Raw genomic sequence first — 13,038 nt, 5'->3', positions numbered from 1 at the left:
TTGTCGGAGTAGTTGCTATGAGTTTCGTTGAGCCTTGTTCACTTTTCCTTAGAACCACTAAAAATTTCAGAAATTTTCAGAGTTAGAAAAAGGAAAAGATGAGGAGGTTCTTAAGAGGCTCTTCAAGCCGTGATCCCAAGGATGATGGAAATGAGAAGAAGAAACCCAAGTATCCGGTCCCCCGAGTTGCAGAAGTTCGAGCGTGCGAGTGGCCAAGCGATGTGTTCCTACGCGCCACCGGGCTTTATGAGGACTTTTACTACTTGGTGGAGAACGCGGGCCTTACCGCCTTCATTGAAGATAAGTTTCCGCAATACCTCCTCCTCACTAATATTTTCGTGCAAAGCTTTCACTTCTATCCAAGGAAGAATCCTCCTATGGTTGAGTTCAAATTATATGATATCCCTCAGCGCATGTCACTTCAGGATTTTTTCAATGTTTGCAAATTATCTTATGTTGGGGATATTCATGAACCTCGTCCATGGGACTTGGAGGCTTTCATCGATACTATTGTTGTAGGAGAGGAGAGAGGAGTGTCTTGCGCTAGAGCTGCTAGCATATATTTTCCCGTGCTTCAGTACTTCTCATTATTCGTGTGAAAATGTTTGATTGGTCGTGGGAAAGATGGGGCCCTTAGCTCCCCAGACCTTGCGGTTTTTCGCGAAGCCCTTCATAATGATAAAACTTATAGCTTGGGCGCTATTGTAGCTCAACGGTTGAACACAAACTGTTCTAAAGGCGTTGTTTATGGTGGTATCTATGCTACTCGTCTTGCTAGACATTTTGAGATACCTATTAGACTGCACGAGGAAGAAGAGATTCTTCTTCCTGAGAGATATCTAGATTATGATAGCATGGTTCGGCATGACTTCCTTAATAAAGATATAAATAAGAGGATGATTTATAACCTGGTATTTAGTCAGGGTACTCGTGAGACAATTACTTTGCCTGCTCCTTCTTTGTTCAATCTTCATCTAGGCACATACATTATTATGCCCTTGGACATCTACGCATATTGGGGCATAGCACCACCATACGCGCCCGTGCCCGAGCTACCAGTCGAGTACCAAACGTCAGTTTATCAGTGGGAGCCAGAGGAGCTCACATAGCAGTGGCACCCTCAGTACACTCCGGAGTACCCCCGGAGACGGTTATTTCCAGCCATGGGAGTAGACCAACTTAGGCCAAAAGCCTAAGCTTGGGGGAGTACGTGTTTCTCACCGACTTTACATTCATGTTCACACTTTCACTTTGTTAGTCGGTGTTCACACTTTGCCACTGTATCATCCATGCTAGTTTATTTCTTTTTCTCGTTTTCTTCTCGTGTGTTTGTCTAGTTTGAGAAAACCCAACAAGATTTCCCGTTCTTCTTTTGCTTGTTGGGAGCTTTCCCATGTAAATAGTTTTCTTTTTCTTTGGGTCAAGGTAGAAGACCATGGTTACAATGTTTAGTGGCTCTTGCATGCATATCTGTTTATCTGTCAAAGAGCCATATTACTTTGTCTTCTCCTTTGTGTTTGCTTGCAGATTCCAACTTAGTCCAATGCATGAGCACTCTTATTATTGTTCACAATATTCGGTCGTGCAAGTGAAAGGCGATAATGACGATATATGAGGAAGTGACTGAGCCTGGAAAAGCTGGTATGAACTCGATCTATTTTGTTTTTGTAAATATGACTAGCTCATCGTTCCTGATTCAGCTTTGTTGTGAGAGAAACATGTTTGCAATGACAACTTAGAGATCATAGTTTCTGATGCCATGCTTAATTAGCTAGGAGCTTACAATGGTTTGTCTTGGATGCCAACATGAATTTTGAGACGATTATGATGTAGTATGATAGGATGGTATCCTCCTTTGAATGATTCAAGTGGCTTGACTTGGCGCATGTTTACGCATGTAGTTGAAACAAAATCAACATAGCCTCTATGATATTCATGTTCATGGTGATTTATGTCCTACTCATGCTTGCACTCAATGTTAGTTAATCTCAATGCATTTTGATGACTGTTGTCGCTCTCTAGTTGGTCGCTTCCCAGTCTTTTGCTAGCCTTCACTTGTACTAAGAGGGAATACTGCTTGTGCATCCACTTCCATAAACCCAAAGTTGTTCCATATGAGTCCACCATACCTACCTATATGCGGTATCTACCTGCCGTTCCAAGTAAATTTGCATGTGCCACTCTCTAAACCTTCAAGAAATAATCTGTTTTGCATGCCTGAACTGCTCATGTGGTGACGGGGGGCTATCGGTATCTTCCGTGCTAGGCGTGTTATCCTCGATATGTGTTTATTCACTATCACTCACGAGAAAGGGGCTGGTAATTGGAATGCCCAGTTCCATGCTCAAATCAGAAAGATAATTTCAAACAAAACTCCCCTGGATTGTTGTTGGTATGGACGGCACCAGAGTATTCGGCTAGTCGTGGAGTGTGATTGATCGGTGGTGGGGGAGTCAAAACTTTACTTTTCTTTTTGGGAACCGCCTATAGTATGTGTAGCATGGAAGAGGTGAAAAACTCTTTGGTCATTGCATTGACAATGAAAGCATGCCACCCAAAATTATTATCTCTGTTTTCAAAGCTTGAGCTCTCGCACCTCTACAAGTCAATGCTTCCCTCTGCGAAGGGCCTGTCTATTTATGTTTCTGTTGAGTCATCCTCTTCTTATAAAAGCACCAATTAGAGGGCACCTCTGTCATTTTTATGCTTTGCTTTTGACTGATGTTGAGTATGACTGTGACTGGATCTTCTTTGACATGAATTATAATGTTTAGTCAGCCCTTGGTCTTTGAAGGTGCTCTGCATTTATGTTTTGCGGTCTCAGAAAGAGCTAGCGAGATACCATCTGTTCGTACTGCTCCATGATTGTTTTGATTGAAGTGTTGACATTTGAAACTTATTATTATTGCTCGCTAGTTGATTATGCCATTATTATGAGTTTACCGTGAGACCTAGATGTCATTTGCTTATGTGGTTAGCTTGTGATCTTGCTGAAAATCTGAATATGAGTTAGACATAGTTGCAACAACAAGATCAAACAGAGTTCGTAAAAGTTTTTCTTTTGTCTCTTTCAGTTTGTCAACTGAATTGCTTGAGGACAAGCAAGGTTTTAAGCTTGGGGGAGTTGATACTTCTCCATCGTATCTACTTTTCCAAACTCTTTTGCCCTTGTTTTGGACTCTAATTTGCATGATTTGAATGGAACTAACACGGACTAATGTTGTTTTCAGCAGAATTGCCATGGTGTTGTTTTTGCGCAGAAATAAAAGTTCTCGGAATGACCTGGAAATTTACAAGGATTTTTTGTGGAATATATAAAAAAACTGGCGCAAGAATCAACTGAAGAAGTGGAGCATGGAGCCCACAAGCCCACCAGGCGCGGCCCCCCTGGCCGCGACTGGCAGGCTTGTGGGGGCCACGTTGCTCCACCGCCTCCAATTCCAACTCTATTTAGTCCCTTTCGTCCGAAAAAATCAAGGAGGAGAGTTCATCGTGTTTTACGATATGGAGGCGCCGCCACGTCCCGTTCTTCCTCTGGAGGGCAGATCTGGAGTCCGTTCTGGGCTCTGGAGAGGGAGATCGTCGCCATCGTCATCACCAACATTCCTTCATCGCCAATTCCATGTTGCTCTTCACCGTTCGTGAGTAATTTCATCGTAGGCTTGCTGGACGGTCATGGGTTTGATGAGATCTATCCTGTAATCGAGTTTGTTTTGACGGGGATTGATCCCTTGTATCCACTATGTTCTGAGATTGATGTTGCTACTACTTTCCCATGCTTAATGCTTGTCACTAGGGCCCGAGTGCCATGATTTCAGATCTGAACCTATTATGTTGTCGTCAATATATGTGTGTTATTGATCCTATCTTGCAAGTTGTAGTCACCTACTATGTGTTATGACCTGGCAACCCCAGAGTGACAATAGCCGGAACCACTCCCGGAGATGACCATAGTATGAGGAGTTCATGTATTCACCAAGTGTTAATGCGTTGGTCCGGTTATTTATTAAAAAGAACCTTAATATCCCGTAGTTTCAATTAGGACCCCGCTGCCACGAGAGGGATGGACAATAGATGTCATGCAAGTTCTTTTTCCCTAAGCACGTATGACTACATATGGAATACATGCCTACATTACATTGACGAACGGGAGCTAGTTACATATCTCTCCGTGTTATAACTGTTGCATGATGAATACCATCCGGCATAATCATCCATCACCGATCCAATGCCTACGAGTTTTTCCTACTGGTCCTTGCTACGTTACTTTGCTGCTGCTGATGTCACTACTGCTACTGTTACTGCTACTGCTGTCACTGCCGCTACTGTTACTCTATCACTATTGTTGTCGCTGCTGCTACTGTTACCATTGCTACTATTGCTATCACACTACTCTGCTACTGATACTTTGTTGCAGATACTAAGTCTTTCAGGTGTGGTTGAATTGACAACTCAACTGCTAATACTCGAGAATATTGTTTGGCTTCCTCTTGTGTCGAATCAATAAATTTGGGTTGAATACTCTACCCTCGAAAACTGTTGCGATCCCCTATACTTGTGGGTTATCAGTGGGCCCCAGCCAGGCGACCTATGGCCGCGGCCAAGGGCAGGCGGCCTGGGCAGCCCCTTGGTCCCCTCTGGCCCATCTTCGTGCTTCATGAAGCTTTCGTCACGCTGATTTTTATATTTTTTTTCTCGAGATTTTTGGGACTCTGGAAATTTGGGTAAAAGTCCCTGCAAAAAAAGACATCAGCAGACAAAAACTGGCACCGGGTACACTGAGTTAGTAGGTTAGTCCAAATATGTGTAAAAAGGTATAAAAGTGTAGCAAAACATATAACAATGTCACCCAAAAGATCATGGAACAAGCAGAAATTATAGATACATTTCGGACATATCACTGCTCACATAGTCTTGTGGATCTTCCTACTGGATTGATACCTTGGTTTCTTAAATGAGGGAAATACTTGCCATTACTGTGCTACATCACCCTTTAAGCTTGGAGGGATAACCAACGCACATGCGCAGAGTCACAAGATTTCTCGCACTGTTGCCGGGGACGATCAATTCAAGATCAATCAGGTTCCTACACACAAATCTCATCTCCTTGCAATTACATTATTTTCCATGTGCCTCTCGTTTTCCTCTCCCCCACTTCACAAGCATCTTTATTTGCCTTCTTTCCATTTTTCGTTTTCTTGCCAGATCTCTTGATCGCTTGTGTTCTTGTTTGCTTGCTTCTATTTCCTCCATGTCAACACTCGAAAACAGAAAAATAAACAGGAAAAGTAAAGACATATGGATCCTCATCCACTTGCTAATCTTTTTAAAAGATCTAATTATCTTGAACCAATTTCTAGTGAGTTGATTGCTAATTATTTTTGTGAAGTTTTGCTTGAAAATCATGAATCTGAATATTGTGATGAAGTATTAAAATAAGAAAATTATAAAGTGATTCATGATATCTCCTTGAATGAAAAGCATGATTGCAATGATATTATTATAAATTCTATTAATGTTAATTGTGCTAATAATATGCAAAACTACAAGATTGGGGATGGCAATTTTGTCATGTCCACTACTCACTCTAAAGATCATGATTGGGGTGATCCTCCTTATTATCTTGAAAATTTATTTAATCCTCGTCATGAATATGATACTGATAATAATGTTTGCAATAGTATTGAAAGTGGGTTTGCAAGAGTGTTAACTTTAGGTAATAATGATCCCACTATTTTGGAGAATTATCTATCTTGTGATTTTTTCGATAAAAGTGGATTTCGAGAGGTCGTTACTTTAGTTAATGTCAATCCCACTACCATGGAAGATTATAAGACTTTTATGCATCTGGATTATGAAGAGAATATTTTATATGATAGCTATATTGTTGAATTTGAATATGATCATACATGTAATTATTATGAGAGAGGAAGATATGGTTATAGAAATTTTCATGTTACTAAATTGTCTCTCTTCATGATGAGATTGCTATTGTTTCTTTCTTCTTCCATGCGTATTTAGATATTTCTTGTCTTGATAATTTGTTTGCTTATGATATGCCTATGCATATGAAGTATGATAGACTTAAATGTGTTTGTCTTATACTACATTATGCTCTCTTTGTGTTCAACTACTATGTTTTATGTGAGCATCAACAAAATCTCAAGCCTATCTTAATGGTTATAAAAAGAGCTTGTTCGGAGGCAACCCAATGAATAAAAATTATTTTCAATTTTTCTTTCTGTTCTTGAGTTTTTGCAAAATTATGATACTATTATAATTGTGTTTTGTGTTTCATTTAGTGTCTGTGCCAAGTAAATCCTTTGGGATCATGTGGGGTATTAGTTGCTTTAATCCTGGTTTAAAACAGAAACTTTTGCGTCTAGTAGAAAAATCCTAAAAATCATAGAAATATCAAAAGTGTCTGAATATTTTACACAAGATTAATATAAAAATTCCCAACAATTTTATAATTTTTCAGAATTTTTGGAATTACATAAGTATAAGTAAATTTTGAATCTTTACAAATTGTTTGTTCTTAACATATTCTGTTTTCTTTGCATTATGTACTTATTTTAATGATTCTATGGTTTATATCGGGGGTGCATAAGCCATGCTAAAGTTAGAATACAGTAGGTATAATGCAAAAACAAAATTGGAATAGGTTTTCAACGGTACCTATAGTAAAGTTTGTTTTTTATACTAACGGATTTCACGAAATTTTGTTGAAATTTGTGTGATTGAAGTTTTCAAGTTTTGAGTGAGACCAGGATGGATGAAGGAGTAAGAGGTGATAAAATCCTAAGCTTAGGGATGCCCCATGGCACCCCAAGGCAATATCTAAGGAGTACCAAGCAGCTAAGCTTGGGGATGCCCCGGAAGGCATCCCCTCTTTCTTCTAGGAATCATCGGTAATTTTACTTGGAGCTATATTTTTATTCATCACATATCATGAGTTTTGCTTGGAGCGACTTGTATCATTTGTGTATTTGCATAATTTGATGGTTATTTTGTCATAATAAACCTTGTTGGACACCCATTTGAGAGAGCAAAATTATGTTCTCATTTGTTAAGGTCGCTCTTTATGCTTCACTTAAATTTTTTGAGCCATGGAATTGCTCAAGTACTTTGCTTATATATTTTTAACACGGTGGTGCTGTTATTCTGAATAAATTTACTATCATGATTCACTTAGATTATTTTTTAGAGTTGCTGAAATTTTGAAGAAATCCTCTCTTGCCTCACTTATATAATGTTGAGAGTTCAAATTTTAAAGAAACTTGTGCTGTCGTGCTTCAGTTATACTTGTTTGAGAGCTTGTTATTTGCATTGGAAACTTGCTTTAAATGAAAATTACTTCCAAAGTGATGAATATCCAAGAAGGATATAATAAAAACTTTCATGAAGATCATTGGATATTAAGCTTGATTCCTTGCAATAGGTTTGCAATATGAAGATAGTAATATATGAGTTATGTTGATGAGTAATTATGCTCTAGGAAGAATATTGGTGTTAAGGTTTGTGATTCCCTATGCATGCACATGAAGTCGACAATTATGCTATCAAATTACATACTACTTGTGCTGCATTATTCGGTGTTAGTTATGTTTAATGTTCACTTATGATGATTTTTGTTCCTTGGTTGGGCGCTTCTCAATCTATTTGCTAGCCTTCATTTGTACTAAGCGGGAAGGGTGCACGTGCATCCAAATCCTAAACCCAAAGTTGTGCCAAATGAGTCCACCATACCTACCTATATGCGGTATTTCAACGTTGTTCCAACTAAATTTTCAAGTGCAACTCTAATATTCAAAATAAAATTATGTTTTGTGTGCATGTACCGCTCATGAAGCGGCAAGGGGTGGCTGGTATCTTCCATGTTAAATAGGTTATTCTCAATATGAGTGTTTATTCACTTGTCATTGCACGAGAGTATGGTGGTAATAGGGATGCCTAGTCCCAAAAAGAAAAAAGAAATATTTTATGTTGTCAAATAATAAATTCCTTGAGAAGTGTTGGTATGGATGACACCCGTGGATACGGCTAGCCGTGGAATGTGAAAGAATGGTGGAGAAGGTATAAAGTTTATTTTATGTTTGGGAACCGCATATAATTTGTTTAGCATGGAGGATATTGGAAACTCTTAGTCCTGCTCGTTGAGAGTAAAAGCATGCCACCCTAAAAAAGTATATCTCTATGTTTTTCACTTTGAGCTATGGCACCTCTGCAAATCCCTGCTTCCCTGTGCGAAGAGCTTATCCATTTACTTTCTACAATTTATATTTTTTAAATTTCGGTCTCCATCTTCTCTTATAAAGCGCCAACTAAGGAACACCATTATCACACTTGAGCATTGGATGTAGTTAATATTTGAGTGTGTTGCATGAATGGATCAATGATAGAGCATGATGGTCTAGGGATAACGTTCTTTAGCATTGATATTTTAAAAGACTTGGTTTCTTCTTGATATGCTTGAGTATTGAAATATTCATGTCAAATTATAGACTATTGCATTGCATCATTTATAAGTCCATATGTCCATGCTTAAAGAAAAATAATATGATGAACATGTGAGGCAGCATTCCACAATCAAAAGTTCTGTTTTTATCATTTACCTACTCGAGACGAGCAGGAATTAAGCTTGGGATGCTGATACATCTCCGACGTATATATAATTTTTTATTGTTACATGTTGTTATGTTATCATTCTTGGATATTTTATGATCATTTTATAGCAATTTTATATCATTTTTTGGGACTAACCTATTGACATAGTGCCTAGTGCCAGCTGATGTATTTGGTTGTTTTTTCCTTTGCAGAAAATCCATGTTAGATGAGGTCAAATTGCCACGAAACTTTATGGAGATTTTTTTGGACTAGAAGGAAACTTGGAAACCAAAAATGAGCAGCAGACAATGCCCAAGGGGACCACTAGACATGAGGGCACGCCATATGCCCCTCACAGGCCGCAAATACAAAAACTACTCCTATTTACAAAGCCTTACTATGGATACATACATGCACACTTCAACTTGGGGGACTACTGATCTCGGCACTGACAAACATTTTGCCTTTATAAGTAAATCCACCAATCGGTTGTGCCATTGTACCAGTGTATTAGGGACCACAACCTACCAGGTTATGAAAATTAACATACGGAATTACGTGCAAACCCTTGGCCAGGGTGTCTATTGCCGCTGCAAAGGTAACCCGAGAAGTGACGAGATAGGCATCCACCAAGCTAAGAGCATTAAACTTTTCGCTGGTGAATGTGAGACTCTTTAGAGCAGCCTAGCGATGTCTATGTCTCATCGTGCTATCCACCTCGGATGTCATGGTCGAGCACTCTCCCAAGGAAGCGTTTGGGTGAGGTCCCCCTGTGGCTTGCCCCGAAGCGGATATTGGCTTTGTGCTGGTCCTTGGTGGTGGATTGTTATTAACTTCGGCTTCCTCTTGGGCCAGCAGTCTATTAAAATCTCGGTGCTTAGACATCTGGTCTTATACCTTTAAAAGGAACTCATGTATCATGAGAACACAGGGTACATGTCCGAGGATCAAACTTCTTGCCCCTTCCTCTGGGTCGCCCCTTGAGGAGTAGCGGTTTTTGCAGCAATGGAGTGGCCTCTGATAGGGGCCACATCACCGTGCGAACGCTTCGAGCGTCATCCTTAGGACGAGAAGTCAGGACGCCCGTTTCTCCTCGGGTTGAAGGTATCTTTCGAGATTTAGCTGGAGGAAGATTTACTAGAGAACAGGGTGGGAGTCCGGGCAGGTCCGGAATGATGGCCACTATGGAGCCGTCGAGGCTCTCTTGGAAGAATGTTCATCCCTTGTAAAAAGTAGTTATCTCCTCGTCTTCAAAGAAAAGGGGGTCCCGATCATTATGGCACAACCCCGACTTGGGTACTAGACACCTGATTCTTTTGACCGAGCATCTCCATCTCAGGATTAACACGAAGAATGGGTCAAGTTAGGAAAAGTAAGTTGTTCAAATGATAAAGGAACACGGGAGGGGATGCTTATAGTTTTCCTGGGTTGTTGGTGGACAGACCATCGATATACCTTATCTTGGAAAAATTTGTGGCTTCCCCTTTGTATATGATGGCCAAGACCAGACCAAAGGCCGCATCGTCTTTGAACTCTCTTGCAATTGATCGTGTGGCATCATAAAATCCATTGTATGAACACAATAGGTGTTGACGTTGCCGGAGTGGTTGGACTATCCGGATGATGGCTATGGCCATCACATCCACGATTGTAAGGTTGGTTCTGGTCACGCACTTTACCTTCTTCGCAAGGTCAGACACGTCGGAGTCATCTTTTTAAGCTATGCTCCATTGCCTCCAGCTGAAACGCTTCTATAGAAGATACAAGGAGAAGATCGGAAGGCCAGGCCAAACTAGATCGAGTAGAGGCACGTCGGTCATATAAAACCATTTGAATGCCCACGTGTCGTATTCCATGGGAGTGTTGATGGGGTTGTTGGTACCATCTATTCTGCATACCTGAGTGGCGCCCACTTCAAGTACTTTCCTGTCACGAGAACATGGCATTACACAAAAATATTTCCTCCACAGTCCAAAGTTCTCTTCACAACCAAGGTACATCTCGCACAAAGCGACAAACCTTGCAATATGTAATATGGAGTTGGGGTAGAATGGTGGAGTTGGATCCTATAGAATTCGAGCAGTCCCCAACGGAATGGGTGGATAGGAAAGTCTAAACTACAAAGGAGAAAGGGGACGAAACATACCCGTTCGTCTCCATGGAGAGCAAGATGATTGTCTTCATGGGTTTACCCTTCAACAGATATGAGGCCTACGTGAATCAGATCCAAATCCGGGTGCGGTAGATAGCCTTGAGTGGTGAGCCGTCCCAGTTGGACATGCAATACGGTGCAACTCCCCCAGGCAACCTTGAGGGGGGCGTGTGGGCGCTTGGAGGACCCTAGCTTTGTTGGCCATGGTTAAAAGACTTCTAGGCTCGGGGTTGTGGGGGGAAATGTCGCTCGTGGCAAGAGAAAGACCAAGATGCGATGGGATACAATTTTACCAATCATTGTTAAATAAAGAAAGAGGGAATCGACGCTTCAGCACTGCTCGTAAAGATGGCTCCACTCAAGATGTGGCGCGGTCATCGAGGCGGCACATGGTGGGACCAGAGCCGGGGACCATAAATCTGAAGAAGATTTCCCAAAGAAAATGCCATGCGGGTTAGTGGGAAGCTATTGAACTCTTCCGTCGACGCGAAGACTAAAAGAGGATTATCTTATGAAGATCCTCATGCTCCGTGTCAAAGACTAGTTCTGGTGCTACTGAGGGAGTCCAAGACTATGGCCCCCAGCCAAGGTGGTTTAGTCCCTCGGCCAGGCTGGAGGCCCATAAAGGAGAAAGACTTAGAAGGCCTAATGACGAAGCATGGATACTCTAGATTCTACTAAGGCTTGGCGTGCACTCCAAGGAAGGAATGATCCGTTCGGCATGTAATCTATATATGGTAACTGATATTCATGTAACCCTAGCTACCGCCGGTGCCTATATAAACTGTGGGGTTTAATGAGTAAAGGATACCCATACACAACATCTCAACCATAGGGTTTAGCCCACAATCTCGCGATCTCGGGGTAGGTCAACTCGGTAATCACTCCAACATCAATATAATAAGAGCAAGACATGGGTGTTTACCTCCATAGAGAGGGCCCTAACCTGGTGTTGTTGCCAAACCCGACTCACCTCGAGTAGGAGGGCCCGAGCTATGAGATCGGACATATGGTAACAAGAGACAAAGAGGCTTTTACCCAGGTTCGATCCCTCTTGATGGATGTAAAACCCTACGTCCCGCTCTTGTTGTTTTGATATTGTAAAGAATATAGAGTTGATCTACCTCGAGATCATGGATTTGTGGGCTAAACCATAGGGGTTATGAAGTTGTGTATGGATATCCTCTACGGGCTAAACCCCACGATTTATATAGGCAATCGGGGTATCTAGGGTTACATCAATGTAGGTTATTGACACGTCTCCAACGTATCTATAATTTTTTATGGTTCCATGTTATTATCTTGTCAACTTTGGATGTTTTGTATGCATGAATATGCTATTTTATATCTTTTTGGGGAATAACCTATTAACTCAGTGCCAAGTGCCAGTTTCTGTTTTTCCGTGTTTTTGACCCTTTTCAGAGAAGAATATTAAATGGAGTCCAAATAGAATAAAACCTGCGGAATGATTTTTTCCATAACAGAAGATACGCACGGAGCTTGAGAACCAAGGCAAAGGACCCCGGGGGAGGTCACAAGCCCCCTAGCCACGGTCTGGGGGGTCACGCCTACCAGGCTTGTGGGCCCCACCTGGCTCCTTTGCCCTACTTCTTTCGCCTATAAATTCCCTAAAAATCCAGAACCACCAAAGAGAGCCACAAAAATACTTTTCCGCCGCCGCAAGCTTCTGTCTCCGCAAGATCCCATCTGGGGACCGTTCTGATGCCCTACCAGAGGGGGATTCGGACACGGAGGGCTTCTTCATCAACACCATTGCCTCTCCGATGATGCGTGAGTAGTTCACCACAGACCTTCGGGTCCATAGCTAGTAGCTACATGGCTTCTTCTCTCTCTTGGATCTTCAATACAAAGTTCTCCATGATCTTCATGGAGATCTATCCGATGTAACCTTCTTTTGCGGTGTGTTTGTCGAGATTCGATGAATTGTGGATTTATGATCAGATCTATGAATATTATTTGAGTCTCCTCTGATCTCTTATATGCATGATTTCATATCCTTGTAATTCTCTTCGAGTTGTGGGTTTCGTTTGGCCAATTTGATCTATAATTCTTGCAATGGGAGAAGTGCTTGGTTTTGGGTTCATACCGTGTCGTGTCCTCACCCAGTGACAGAAGGGGTAGTGAGGCATGCATCGTGTTGTTGCCATCAAGGGTAAATAGATGGGGTTTATATCTATTGCATGAATTTATCCCTCTACATCATGTCATCTTGCTTAAGGCGTTACTCTGTTTGTTATGAACTCAATACACTAGATGCA

Source organism: Hordeum vulgare, chromosome 3H, assembly GCF_904849725.1.
Source record: "Hordeum vulgare subsp. vulgare chromosome 3H, MorexV3_pseudomolecules_assembly, whole genome shotgun sequence".
NCBI lineage: Eukaryota > Viridiplantae > Streptophyta > Magnoliopsida > Poales > Poaceae > Hordeum > Hordeum vulgare.
Note: the sequence above shows the minus strand (reverse complement) of the source record.